This window comes from Pinus tabuliformis, chromosome 9 (genome assembly GCF_031772625.1).
Source record: "Pinus tabuliformis cultivar Carrire ecotype Pingquan chromosome 9, CPIR1, whole genome shotgun sequence".
Lineage (NCBI taxonomy): Eukaryota > Viridiplantae > Streptophyta > Pinopsida > Pinales > Pinaceae > Pinus > Pinus tabuliformis.
Window position 1 is genome coordinate 757,855,154 of NC_142307.1, and position 14,579 is coordinate 757,869,732.

The following is a 14,579-nucleotide window of genomic DNA, read 5'->3' on the forward strand; positions in this document are numbered from 1 at the left end:
AATTACATATATAATATATGTAAAAAAATGCAAATCCAAACCATTAGGTTGCATGTATGCAAATTTTATTCAATAATTTATAGTATAAAACAAATTGAAATATTTCATTAAGCCTAAGAAAATTTCTTTTGGATGGGAAAATTTACAAAAATTTAATTATATTAATGTTCTTTATGAATAAAAAGATACTCTCCAAGTTGAATCATTCAATATTTCCTTGTAATGAAGGTTGGGTGTGTATTTCTATCAAGTAGGCCAAAATTGCCTTGTTTCATTAAAATGCACACCTAGGATTCATTTCTTGGCCAATATGGTTGATTCAAATTGTATATTATTTATTTACTAACTAATTAAAGACATTATGTCTTTTGCTTGATACTTTGGAATGTTGGAGTTGGAGTTGATAATTTCTTGAGACTTGAAGCCTTATTTTTGTACTATTTTGTCAGTCTTAGAAGGATATTTTGTTTTGTGAGATAAGGATATGTGGTTTATATTCTTGGTGATGTTGATATATAAAATATTATTATGCAACTAATTTTTTTTATGCTCCTAAATTTATATCACATGTAAGATTTATGAAATTTTATTATTATTAAAAAAACCATGCTGGAGAAAAATGGAGAGACCTTTCCAGGAATCCCACATCTCTACCTAACTAGTTGAGCGAGTGCAAATCCCCTAGGCATAAGACACGAATTTTTTACCTTTTTGGTTAAAAATTACACCTCCAACTCCAACAAACCTCGGATTTCTTTTTGAGGCACCCAATGGTAAATTTTGCCATGTGATGCACTAAGCATATTGTAAATTGTTCTACTATGGAAAGACGACATATTTGTATTTTGAATAGAAATTCAGTTCATTCCATAGCCCCAATTTCTCGGTTCAGTAAGTTATCAACTTATAAAATTTCATTAAATTGTCCAAAAATAAAAGATTAAGTAGATCTCAGTGAGACCACAACCAGATCAAAAATCCAGTAAGGAGATATAAAAGTAAGTCCTCAAAAAAGACTAGCAATTTATTCAAAAAAGCATATTAACAGAAAAATTAAAAATAATATATATGTGTGTGTGTGGGTGTGTGTGTGTTGAAATGTGTCTACATATATACAACACCTAAAAATTGCTGTTCTGAAACTTGACGATGCTTGGGAGGATTTTGCAAGCCATCCTCTTGAGAATAAGAGTGTATATTTCCGTTTGTGGAGACCTATGATTGTTCGAGCACTGATCCAGGAGGATCTCCCCTCTTGTACAAATTTTAAGGGTGTCCATTGTTGGTACATGACAAGTTTTAAAACATCCCTTGGACAACAAAGAGAGGCTCAGAAACTTTGGAAAATTGTAAATGGTTAATACTTTAAATGGGTTTAAGTTCTCATGTATTTTTTATTTAATTTGTAAAAATGAAATTGATTAAGTGTGAGAATCCACCTCAAAAACAACTTCCTAATCTCAAGTTGGAAGTTGATATTTTCATGCGATTGTTCCCTTAAAAAGGTGGATGAGGTCACCTCCGTAAGAATCTTATAAGTTCCTCTTTTAATGGATTTGGTGATTTATTCTCTCCTTAGAATGTGGGTCTAAGGAGATATCCTATCCTTTATGTGTGGATCTCAAAAATTTATAAATTCCTCTGATGTGCTCTTTGCAAGAGAGAGAGCTTGTTTGAGACAATTTTGTTTGGAAAGCTTTGAGAGCTCAAGAGAGAAGTCTTTCTAAAGTATTGAAGGATTGTTTATAATGTACAAGCCTTGAATACTCTTCCATAGTAGAAGGAAGATCTAGGTTTCTAGCCATTTTTAATAGAGCATTGTACACATTCCTCTTTAAATAACGACAATAAAGTTATTCAAAAGTTGGAGGTGAATCAAGAGATGTAGCCTAGTGGAGGGGTTGAACTCTATTATAATCGTTATCTTGGTGCTTCATGTTTAATTTGTTCATGATTTGAATGAGTTCTTTACTGTGTATCTTAAGTTACCATTTTATGTGGTAATTTACATGCTTAAGTGAAATTTTTGTAACTTAATTTCACTAGCCCTTACAGTCAAGTAAAAATGCTTTTTTGCAAGTTGTTTTCTCTCAGGTTTTCAGATCAAGTGCTATGATAGACACATCCATTGATCCTTGATGAAGCTATCAATTTTTCCTTTCATAATTTTCTCTCATATTGGAATTTTCTTGTCTTATCCTGTTCAATAAATTCACATTCTTCATATATTTATGCTTGTGCTTAGTTTCTTTCCTTTCAAGCTATTCCTTCATAGATTTCAGTCGATATCTACTTTTGGCCAATTCCCTAGTGAGTTGGTGTACTTCATCCTCAAGCTCTTTTTCCCTTGATTGTTGTTGATTGTTGCTAATTTACTAATTCGTTGATTGTTTTTTTTTCCCTCTCTAATTGTTATTGCAAATAAAAAACCTAGGATTTCAAATTTTTTATCTCCATGTCACATCCCAAATGTTGTGCTTTTCAGCTGCTCATGAGATTATTGTGTAGCTTTGTAATTCTTTTTTCTCTGTCAATTATCATTTTCTTCAATGGATAAACAACTAGTGGTGAGACATACAAATAACCCACAAAATTCATGGTTGAGATAATGGTCTCTAAAACCTTCACTTGTGATTTTAGCTTGGATTTCTCCAAGTCATTTGAAGGAATTTGTTTTACTCCTGTATCCTGACTTGTACCTTTACCCTTACCCTTACCTTTATCCCCACTCTTAGTACCACCTTCTATAAAATGCCAATATTTTTCCATTTCAAGTTCTTTAATCTCTTGTTTTGTCTGGGAAATTTCAAGATATCTCTCTTTCAACTTATTAGATTTTATATGACAAGTTTTCTCCATATTAGTCACTCTTTTCTTGTATTATTCAACCTGTGATTCATGCTTTTGTTGGTCCTAATATTTAGATTTATTTGAAATTTCAGCCTTTAAATATTTAATAAATTTATCTTTTTTCATTCAATAACTTGACTATTTAGCCTCAAAAGTATCTGAAGTTTGCATTGGAGGTATATTGAAAACCTCTGGTCTTCTTCTCAACTCCTCTTCAAGTTCACTAATTTTTTCATCATATGTAGCCCGATTTTTTTTGAAATTTTCATGTAGTTAATATATATCTCTCATACCTTCATCACTCATTCTGGATATATGATTATGAAATTCATCAATATTTTTTATCTTTGGCATTTAGGGATTTCATTGATTTTTGTGTTTTCTACACAATTGTTGATTCTAGCACAACAATCTTCTTCATGCATTCAACAATATCATTCTCCACTTGTTCGTAATTTTCTTCCATATGTATACAAAGGAAGAATCCTCCATTGCAACTTATTTGTAATGCATCATTCTATGATATATTGAGAAAAAAATATGTTATTGCAACTCTATGTTGGACTGTGCACATTTAAACTTGAAGATGTAGATCTTGATCCACTTATATAAGGGAAATTATATTGAGGTGCCAATTATTTAGAAGAAATTCTGTCTATTATAGAAAAATAATCATTACATATTTCCATATAATTCTCCATACCTTCCTCCTCCTCATCTTCATCCAAACGCACATGTAAATCTGCTAGAACACTAGCAGCTATATCTTCAACATGGAAAATTGTATGAACAAAATTTTCCATACCTTCAACATGAGTCCGTTGAGGTTCTTCATCAATGGTTTTCTTTGGTTTTTATTTCCTAATATAAGTTTTAAGAGGCCTTCTTTCAACACTGGGTTGATACAAAGAAACAATTTTATACAGTTTTCCTGGGAAACTAAATTTAAGCTTCTTAATTTTACTTTCTTATAGGGGATAATGTAACTTTTTAGACAACAGATGAGGGAAATTTATGGTCGTTCTTTCAAACCAATGAATAAATAGCCTCATGTAGTCACCAGAAATATCAAGCTTGTGATGATTCGTAATTGTCCCAAGGACAACTTGAATCAAGGATTTGTATAGTCCTTGGAGAACATCTTTGATTTTAATCCATTCCTCATAATAGATACCTTTTTCCCACATATTTTATTGGCCATTTCAATCTTTTCTAGCTTAGGGTTTTTCTTGGAGTTAAATATTACCCCCCCTCCTAGTGAAATTTTTATTTCTCTTGCAACCAGATTAGGGTCTAGGTTAATCCTTTGTCGAAATAATTTTAATTCCATGGCTCTATCATCATAATTTTCAATGGCCTCATCTATCTAATAATTTTGGAAATTCAAATGTCCAAATATAAATTTATAAACCTCTCCTCTTCTCAGGATATCTAGCATACCTAGTGGACAATTGTTTGTATCTCTCCATGTATCGACACACTCTTTGAATTTTTTTATTGTGAACTTCTCCTGGGAACCCCGTGCCTTAACTATTTGTAGGGAAGAGGACACTCTTGTTTCACTTGGTGCCATCATTTTGTGGGTTCGAGGAACACTATTTGTATGTGTGTTGAATGCAAGAATGCACACTACATAGGCCATGAGAAATTCAATTTGAATGAAAGAATGCGCGTTGAATAAACCATGATGAATGCACGTACAAATGAGTTCTTTTGTTTTTTATTTTAACTTGTTGCTTTATTTTTCTATAAATCACTTTTATAAAAAATATAAAATTTTATTAAGTAAATAATTTTTTGTATAATGTGCTTTAACTTTTCTCCTTTACTCCTATTTTTTCTCAAACATAGAATTAAAAATTCAAATTTAATATTTAGATATAAGATACAATTTATTAAAAATAACACTTTTAAAAATAGGGCTGCAAGATTTTGATGGCATGTAAGATGGCCATCACTTCTTTCTCATGGGTAGAATTGACCAAATTTCCATCATGCAACTAGTTATTCATAAATGATAGTAAATGTCCTTTTTGCATTAAAATGGCACCCAAACCTTTTTATAGTAAATGTCCTAACTATGTCACTTGACCTAATCTTAAACTTAAAACCATAAAAAATATGTACAATATAGAAAAACCCTAAAATAGACCCTGCAAACCCTAGTTTCTATCTCTTTATGTATCCCTTGGCATCATTTAAACCTAATTACTACTAAAATAAGGTCATCCAACCCTACTTAAATATATGGTTTTAACAAAGAAAATAAAATTTTTAACTATTAATATTCAAATTTGATTTTTCTTAGTCCATCACCTTGTTCCCAAACATTCCTAGTGTGCATTTTATTGACAAATCAATAGGGCTTAGATTAGAGATATTTTTTATGAGAAATAAAATGGGCTAAGAGAAGAAATCAATGGATTGAAAATTTAGCTTGAGGAGGCAAGGAAGATTGAGGAAGAAATGAGAAACCAGTATAGAGATAAGGAGGAGGAATGTGAGATATTGGAAGTAGAAGTGGTTTCACTAAGGAATGATTTAGAGAAGAAAACCACTTCTTCATCTATCAAGTCATATTTCAGCATGCACAAAGGAGAAACTAGTTTTTTTGCAGCCACAAGTATAACCAATGATATCAGTTGCAAAAGAAGTAAGAAGGAAAGCCATCAACACAACCAACAATCAAAGAAGGAGCTCAAGGAAGATAAGCCCAAGGTTATGCCAAAGAAAAATTTGAGATATTTTTCATATGTGAGATGCTTCAACTGTCAGAAGCTAGGACATATTGTAACAAATTGTAGATCCATGCAGCAAGAGAAGCAGTGGTGTAGAAGGTCCTATCAAGAAAACAAGCAAGCAAGACAACCCACTTCTTGGAGTTCAGCCAAAATCAAGTATAATGGTCATTTTTATGGTTATTTCTACTCATGCAATGATTTTTGCCATAAGGCTATTGAATGCAGGTTGCATGCAATGAGGAGTAAAAGGAAGATCAAGATATTCAAATATTTTCCTCCATTTCTTGGTCATATCAGATGCTACATATGTGATAATCTTGGTCATATGGACAAGGATTGCAAGACTCCAAGACACTTAAGGCCACCTAATCAAAGAATGAAGAATATGAAAAGTAGGCCAAACAAGATGACAGTTGGACATCCACATGAAAGAGAGAAACCACTCAAAGTTTGGAGGAAGAAGGAGCAACAAGGATCGACAAGAAGAAACTGAGGCTTGCATGGCCTCAGGGGGAGCTATGGTGCATCTTGTTTTGCATGTAGAATCATTGATGGTGTTGCCATAGATAGTTAAATATATGAGAATATATTTTCTTGTTGAGAAGTTATTTTTGACGAATCTGGAACATCATCATGGCTGAATAAACTAGTGGAAGATGATCAACAGAGAGCTATCAAAAGCTCTCATGATACACAATGAATTCCAAATTGGCCACATCACATAAGGCTTGGCATTGTCCCCCTGGTCGGGCCATGGTTAAGGTCGACTATGAGTAGGGTTACAGTGAAAGATGGCCAACGCTTAGTTTTATAATGAAGCTGACAACTTCATATATTAAATAGGAAGAACCCTAGTCGTGGAAGCCACATATTGGTTGTTAAGACTTCCCTAGTATCACGATTGGACAATGGAGTTAACGTTACAGAGTGGCCAACACATAAGCCCGATGGCCTCACTATTGTTCAAAGGTGGCGACTATAGGAAAACGCATCCTAGTATCTCAACCCTAGACAAAACACAATCACACACCTGTACGGGAGGGCGATGATGGTAGCCAGGATGAGCTAGCTGACATGCTAGCCCAATGATCACATTATTAGCCAGTGGTGGTCCCTTTGATAGGTCATCCAGTTGGGCTTACCCTAGAACATTTGTGAGATTGTAGGTGGAAGACAGAGGGGTGAAAGGAGCGGGATGATGTGGCAGAGATTCTACATGCACCAATCACAAGTGAGGAGGGTGAGAAGGAGAAACCCCACTTGGCTACTTAAAAGGAGTAGTAGATGGAAGTGCCAGAAATAAGTGTGAGGATGATGTCAGTGACGTGTGCCTGGTATTATTTCCATTGGATAGAGGGATGACCTGCAATCCACATAAGCCTGGAATCTTAGGTGAAGGGAGGAAGGGAAGGCATGTTAGTAAGCGTCGGGAAAGGCCTAGCAGGATGATGTAAATGGGGTATGTGGTCAGGGTCACACCGTTATTGTGGTGTTATTGGTCAGCGATTGTCCCACTTGCTGAATCAGTGTAAGAGGTTTATCCTAGAGGAAGGTTAAGTAGTGCCCCAAGTCTAAGTGATGGGAAGAGGAGAACCTGGACGACGCATCCCAATAGTGGAACCCCGGAGGATGCACCTCGGTGGTTCAAATGGGGTGAAAATTTGTAAGCATTGGGAAGGGATAGAGCTGGTGTAGCCCACCTAATTTTGATAGCCTAGACATAATCATCTACTGTGGTTAAAAGGGGCACACAAAATGGAAGCGTGGGGAGTTAGCTATCAGGCCACGTGGTAGCGTTCCAATGGACCTCGAGATGAAAATATTTTCAAGATATGTGGTCCCAAAAGTGGCTTCCCACCTAGTTTATCACACATATCAATGACAGAGAGATTCTCTGAGGGGTACCCCTCCCAAAATCACAATCTGCTCAAGACTGGTGTCGGACCCAGATTTTCGAACCCAATGATTTTTTGTTAACAAAGGAAGTTGGTGCAAAACAAAGGTCTCGATGGAAACTCTCTCCCCTCACTGACAACGGGACAAATGAAATCATATCATTAGCTCTAAGGAGATGATGGTGGAAGGTGACATCGATGTCACATCAACCTGTTGGTTGGAGATCGGTAGATTTTTAGGTGTTCAAAGGGGAATATCAGTGTCGGGACACCTCACCAGAGAAAAATCACCTTGGCAAGCCCTCTATTGGTCAAAGGAAGTGCCAGGCAGAACCCACCCGGGAATCTCATCCCGTGAGGGAGAACTTGGCAAGTTAAAAAGAAGGCGTGAAGTAATGCGCTAGGATTGAAGGGCTACGGGCTAAGCCCTAAACCATAGGAATTTGGTGTAAAAATATACCAGGGGAATGGTTGGAAAAAGCGGAGGCACAAATAAAAGCATCGAGATTGGGAGCTCTAGCCTTAGCTCCTGGTCTTTGGTCATTTCGCGTAGAAATGAGACCAACGGTGTTGAGACATTAACTAAGGGAGTTTATTCTGTGAAGGGCTTAAACAGGAAAAGTGCCTATAGGCTTAGCCAATGGTAACACGATGATTCTGAGGTCACCTCTAGGGTTGATCCTGAGGGTGGTTGGAAATGCTGAATTGAAGGTAGTTGGGAAAGGAAGAGAGGAATTTTTTTTTTAATACCCCATTCCTTTGAATGAAAATAATGGGTTGGGTGACATTACATTAACAAAATCAACTAGCACACATATCTTGCACAACCCATTCTATTCTCCTAAAAAACAACTTAGAGCTCACATGAAAAACCTAGGTTTGAGTTTAGAAAAATCCATTCTCTTAATTGACCAAGATCACCAAGGATTTCTCCTATGGTGTATTGATCAATATTTTGGACTTGAGCTCAAGTTTGATGGGTCTAGTGTATAATGCTTAGTGATGTTCTTTGAGAGGGAAATATGTCAATATCTAGCATATGTCACTAGAGATTTTTAATCTAATGAAGGAAGATATCTAAACCCCCTTATCATTGGAAAACACTTGGACCATGTGACAAAATACCCTACATCACTTGGTTTATGTGACACAATACCCTACATCACTGGATAAATGACACCTCAAGTGATACTTATAGCCATTATTGCAAGGAAGTTAAATTTTAAAGTGATAATATATTCCCTCTTTGTGTGTTTCCAGAGAATTTGACACTATTTCTTGGATGGCACTCAAGGTGTGGGTTCATCTCAAGTAATACCTATACCCGTTATCACAAGGAAAGTGAATTTTAAAGTGATAATCTCTCTCTCTCACATTGTGTGTTTCCATAGAAGTTGAACCTATTAATTGGATAGAACTCAAGGTGTTGGGTTTGTTACAGATGATACTAGAGCATATTACAACACTATCCTACTATGGGAAAAAATTAGGCTTAAAGGTTAAAATTTGTTATGGTTTTTTTTATGGTGATGACTTGTAACTAAACCCTAAATTGATTGCATTACAACATTGCAGAGAAGACATAAGAAGGTGCTAAGAGTACAGACGAAGTTATAGAATTGACAAGATTGTACAATTCCCTCTTAAATAAAGCTTAGACATTAGATATAAGGAATATAAAGATAGAAGAAATGTGGAAACACCTAAGGATACATAAAAAATAATGAGGGGCCTAAAGGATATTTTAGGACCACGAAAGGAAATTAGAATTGAATTTTGTGTTACTACATAGTATATCTAAAATCTAGAAGAAATTGTAGAAATGAACAAATTCTAGCAATGATGAAATAAATCCCTATAAGAAGCTACAAAACCCATCAAAGATTCAAAAACATGACCCAACTACCAACAACACATGGAAAATCTCCCATTTGAAACCTATTTCAAGAATGTTGCTCATGACATCGCAACTGATTATTTCATTTATTTTAAGGTTAATTTTTCATTTCATTGAATAAAATATTGTTGAGATCAAACACTTCTATTTTGCATTCTTCGGGCTCCTACCCATTTGTGTAGTTTCGATCAGGAACCTATGGCCTTGAGCGACTGATATCTTTACAATAATACATAGAATAGATAGATGACCCTTCAATATCTAGATAATAAAATTTGATAATGGAGAGGAATAGGTTCAATTTATCAAATTAGCCCACTGGATGTATGGTGATCCTGCTCATATTGGAACTCTATGAGTAGCTAGTTCATTCAAAAATTTCCATGTAACACTTTTTTACCATGTCTCGCTAGAGCAACTGAGATATTACAACTAGTTGTTGATTTAGTAAGTACCAAAAACAACAACATAAATACTACAAGTACCAAAAGCAACATAATTATTTGCTCTACCATTTTGTATAGACGCCAAGAAAATAGCATAATAGAAAGCTACAAAGAAAAGTGTGTGGCCATTAGTTAGCATAGGATCATTACATAAATAGTTGTTGAAATATATGAAAACATGTATCCCAAAAAAAATATAAAATTATTATAAAATATGGCTTGAACAATTGCTTGAGAAATTAAAAAAATGAATATTGGATTAAAACTTACATAGAAATTGATTTTGAATTGCTGAGAATTGTTGAGGTAGAATAACCTGAAATAAATGGATTGAAATTAATTATGGCGTGAGCAGAAAAATATAATTAATTATAGCATGAATAGAAAAATATACCAATAACTAAGTGGAAGACATGTGTTGTTACTATAGCATAATTAGTTATATGTGATGTGTTGCTACTATAACATACTCAGTAAGTGTAACACATCATGATATTAATTGCATTCAAATGATATGGTGTTTCTGAGTGTGATAAGTGATGAATGACATTACCTGAAGCTAAATCTTTGGTCAAGGGGACATGAATACTTTATATACCTGAGTTTCAAATGTTTTTGGTAATTTACCTCTTCCAGAGAATAATTTTCATTAGTCCAAGCCTAAAACTAGGTCACAGGGGTCTCCAAACAAGGGTATCATTTCTAGCAGGCAACAAAAGCACAAATTCAAACTAAATTGGTCATTTTTTCTCCACATATAATTAATGCGGATGACTAGTAATAAATATGTCTTTGGGTATTTCGATGTACCTAGATTAATCTATTTTCAATGGTTTTTCCTTCTTCATTTGTTCTTCTCCACGAGGATTCATGAACTCATTTCTTTTGTTGAACATGCATTTGAATAAGCTATCATTATCCATGGGTTGGGTATACCATTAAGAATGAAAATTTTATTTAACTCCACAATGAATTTGATGTAAGGCCACCTAAATTATGTAGCATATGTAGCCTTTGTTTCAACAAGGAGAAAAATATGTTGTTACAACAACAAGTAGTTTGTTGTCATTGTGTTAGGTATATTCATTTATTTTAATAATGGTGTTAGGTATAGCAATTTATTTTAATAATGGGCATAATATAGATTGAAACCTTTGTCCCATTATTAGGTAGAACGTATTGAGTTAACAACTAGTTGTTAATCATTGTTATAAGTAATTTTCATAAATGGGTGTTGATTGAGTACAATGTGTGGTTGTTCATCACTATAATGCAAGGCGTGATGTAATATGCATCCCTTTCACCACTAGGTAGCCTACAGTATGTAGCATAAATTTGATGAGTGGCATGATGGTGGTGTTGGTTATGTGTTTTACTCCTAATTAACAATATTTCTTTTCTTCAAATGTTGGTTCCTCACCAATAACCATGGAGACTACCTTACCATATTTTTATGTTACATCTATGTATTAGTCCACCATCCCTAACCATCTGAGGAAATTAGACTTCGTTTATTTGGTTCAATAGGTTAAATTTGTTCCCCTTCTTTGAACATTATGGACATATATTTAGAGGTAGAATTACTTATCAACTCTAGGTTGAACTTTCTAGAGGGGCTCTTTTTCTAAAACTTGCATTGCTTCCACTAGACATTATTAGTCTTTCTGTAATGTAACTTAGATAATTTTTACCCAATCATCCTCCTTATCAAATTACTTCATTTATCCAGGTTGCATGTCAGCTAATGAATAATGTAACATATGCAATTACATATTTACATGTGTCACATCTCTAATTCTTATGAAGTTGATTGGAGCTAATGAGGAAAATGAAATGGACTTTTTGAGAATTTGGAATATGACCAAGGATATATTGTGTATTCATGAAAAACATGGCCTCAGTATGATCATTGAGAAATAATTAGATCCAACATGGATGACAACAGGATTTAAATTCAACATATAAACATTATCTTTAATGCTCACTTCAAATTCAGAATATTTGTAAAAGCATTTATGTGGACTCATATTTTATCAAGTGTTGTATCCAAATCTTGTTATAGTTCAGACTCATTTCCCTACGCTGCTTACTTATTTTGGTTCTCTAACAGAATGGAAAAACTTTATGGGATTTTCAAGTTTCGTCAATTATGTTCATAACATTAGGTTTTCAATGAAATTTTATTCCATCTTGCTTCAGATGGGTTCACATGACAACCCAACAGATGGAAAAGGCTCACTCCAGTTATAAAGGAATTGTATGGACTTGATCGAGAATTTTTTTTGAAATGTAATTGTCCCATTTGAGAAGAATCCTTGACCACTCTACCTTAGAACTGCTTCTCATCTAGTGTCATTCCTGCTAAGGGAATTCCTAGCTTGTTGAAACTTGTGTTGCTTCCTAGCTATTTGAAACTTGCATTGCTTCCACTAGACAATATCAGTCTTTATGAAATGCAACTTAGATATTTTTTACTTAATCATTCTCCCTATCATATTACTTCATCTATCTAGGTTTCATGTCAGCTAATGAACAATGTAACACATGTAATTCCAGATTTTACATGTGTCCCATCTCCAAAACTTATGAATTCGATTGGATCTAAGGAGGAAAATCACATGGAATTTTTTAGAATTTGGAATATGACTAAGGATATATTTTTAATGCATGAAAAACATGACCTCTATCTGATCATTGAGAAATACTTGGATGCAAGATGGATAGAAACTGGCTTGAAATTTGACATAGAAAATTTGTTTTGAATGCTCACTTCAAATTCAGAATATTTGTAGAAGCATTTATGTGGACTCATATTGTATCAAGCTTTGCATCCAGATATTGCTACAGTTCACTTTCATTGACCTATCCTTCTTACTTATTTTGTTCCTCTTATAATGGAAATTTTTTATGCAATTTTCAATTTTGGTCAATTATGTTCATAATATTAGTTTTTCAATGAACTTTGTTTCCATCTTGCTTCACATGGGTTCATATGATAGCCCAACCTATGGAAAAGGTTCATTCCAATTAAGTGAATTCTATGTACTTGATCCAAAAATACAAATTAAAATGTAATTGTCTCATTTGAGAAGAAGCATTGATCACTCTACCTTAGAACTACTTCTCACATAGGTGTCATTCCTGCTAAGGGAATTCCTAGCTTGTTGAAACTTGCATTCCTTCCACTAGACATTATCAGTCTTTTTGCAATGTAACTTAGATATTTTTTACTTAATCATCCTCCTTATCAAATTACTTCATATCTAGGTTTCATGCCTCCTAATGAACAATGTAACACATGAAATTCCATATTTTACATGTGTCTCATCTCCAAAGCTTGTGAAGTCATTTGGAGCTAAGGAGGAAAATCACATGGAATTTTTGAGAATTTGGAATATGACCAAGGATATATTGTATATGCATGAAAATCATGACCTTAGTTTGATCATTGAGAAATAATTGGATCCAACATGGATGGCAACTAGCTTGAAATTTGATATAGAAACATTGTTTTGAATGCTCATTTCAAATTCAGAAGACTTGTAGAAGCATTTATGTGGACTCATATTGTATCAAGTGTTGCATGTAGATCTTGTTATAGTTCACATTCATTGCCCTATGTTGCTTACTTATTTTGGTTCTCTAATAGAATGGAAAAATTTTATGGGATTCTCAATTTTGGTCAATTATGTTCATAACATTAGTTTTTCAATGAACTTTGATTCCATCTTGCTTCACATTTGTTCATATGACCACCCAACAAATGGAAAGGGCTCATTCCAATTAAGGGAATTGTATGGACTTGATCAATATTTTTTTTTCAAATGTAATTGTCCCATTTGAGAAGAAGCCTTGACCACTCTACCTTAGAACTTCTTCTCATCTAGGTGTCATTCCTGCTAAAGGAATTCGTAGCTTGTTGAAACTTGTGTTGCTTGCTAGCTTGTTGAAACTTGCATTGCTTCCACTAGACATTATCAGTCTTTGTGCAATGTAACTTAGATATTTTTTACATAATCATCCTCCTTATCAAATTAATTCATCTATCTAGGTTGCATGTTGGCTACTGAACAATGTAACCCATGCAATTCCATATTTTACATGTGCCCCATCTCCAAAGCTTATGAAGTCGATTGGAGCTAAGGAGGAAAATCACATGGAATTTTTGGGAATTTGAAATATGACCAAGGATATATTGCATATGCATGAAAAAAATGACCTCAGTCTGATCATTGAGAAATAATTGGATCCAACATGGATGGAAACAGGCTTTAAATTCAACATAGAAACATTGTTTTGAATCCTCACTTCAAATTCAGAAGATTTGTAGAAGCATTTTTGTGGACTCATATTGCATCAAGCTTTGCATCTAGGTATTGCTACAGTTCACATTAATTTCCCTATGTTTCTTACGTATTTTTATTCTCTAATAGAATGGAAAACGTTTATGGAATTGTCAATTTTGGTCAATTGTGATAACATCCTAATAAACAAGATAAAAAACTTGGGTCTCTAATCTTCTCATCTTTGAGACAATTCAAAATGGTAGAGTTTATTATAGATTTAATTTAATGGCCTTGGCCATTGTCTTTAGTCCATTGAAATTATGGACATCATATTCCAGATTAAGGTTTTGTCCTACTTTGTGGACCTCTTATGATACTATGAAATTGTATCAGAATATCTGAAAACCTCAAATTGGGGAGTGCAAGATACTAGGCATAGTTGGCTAAAATGAGGATAGTACAAA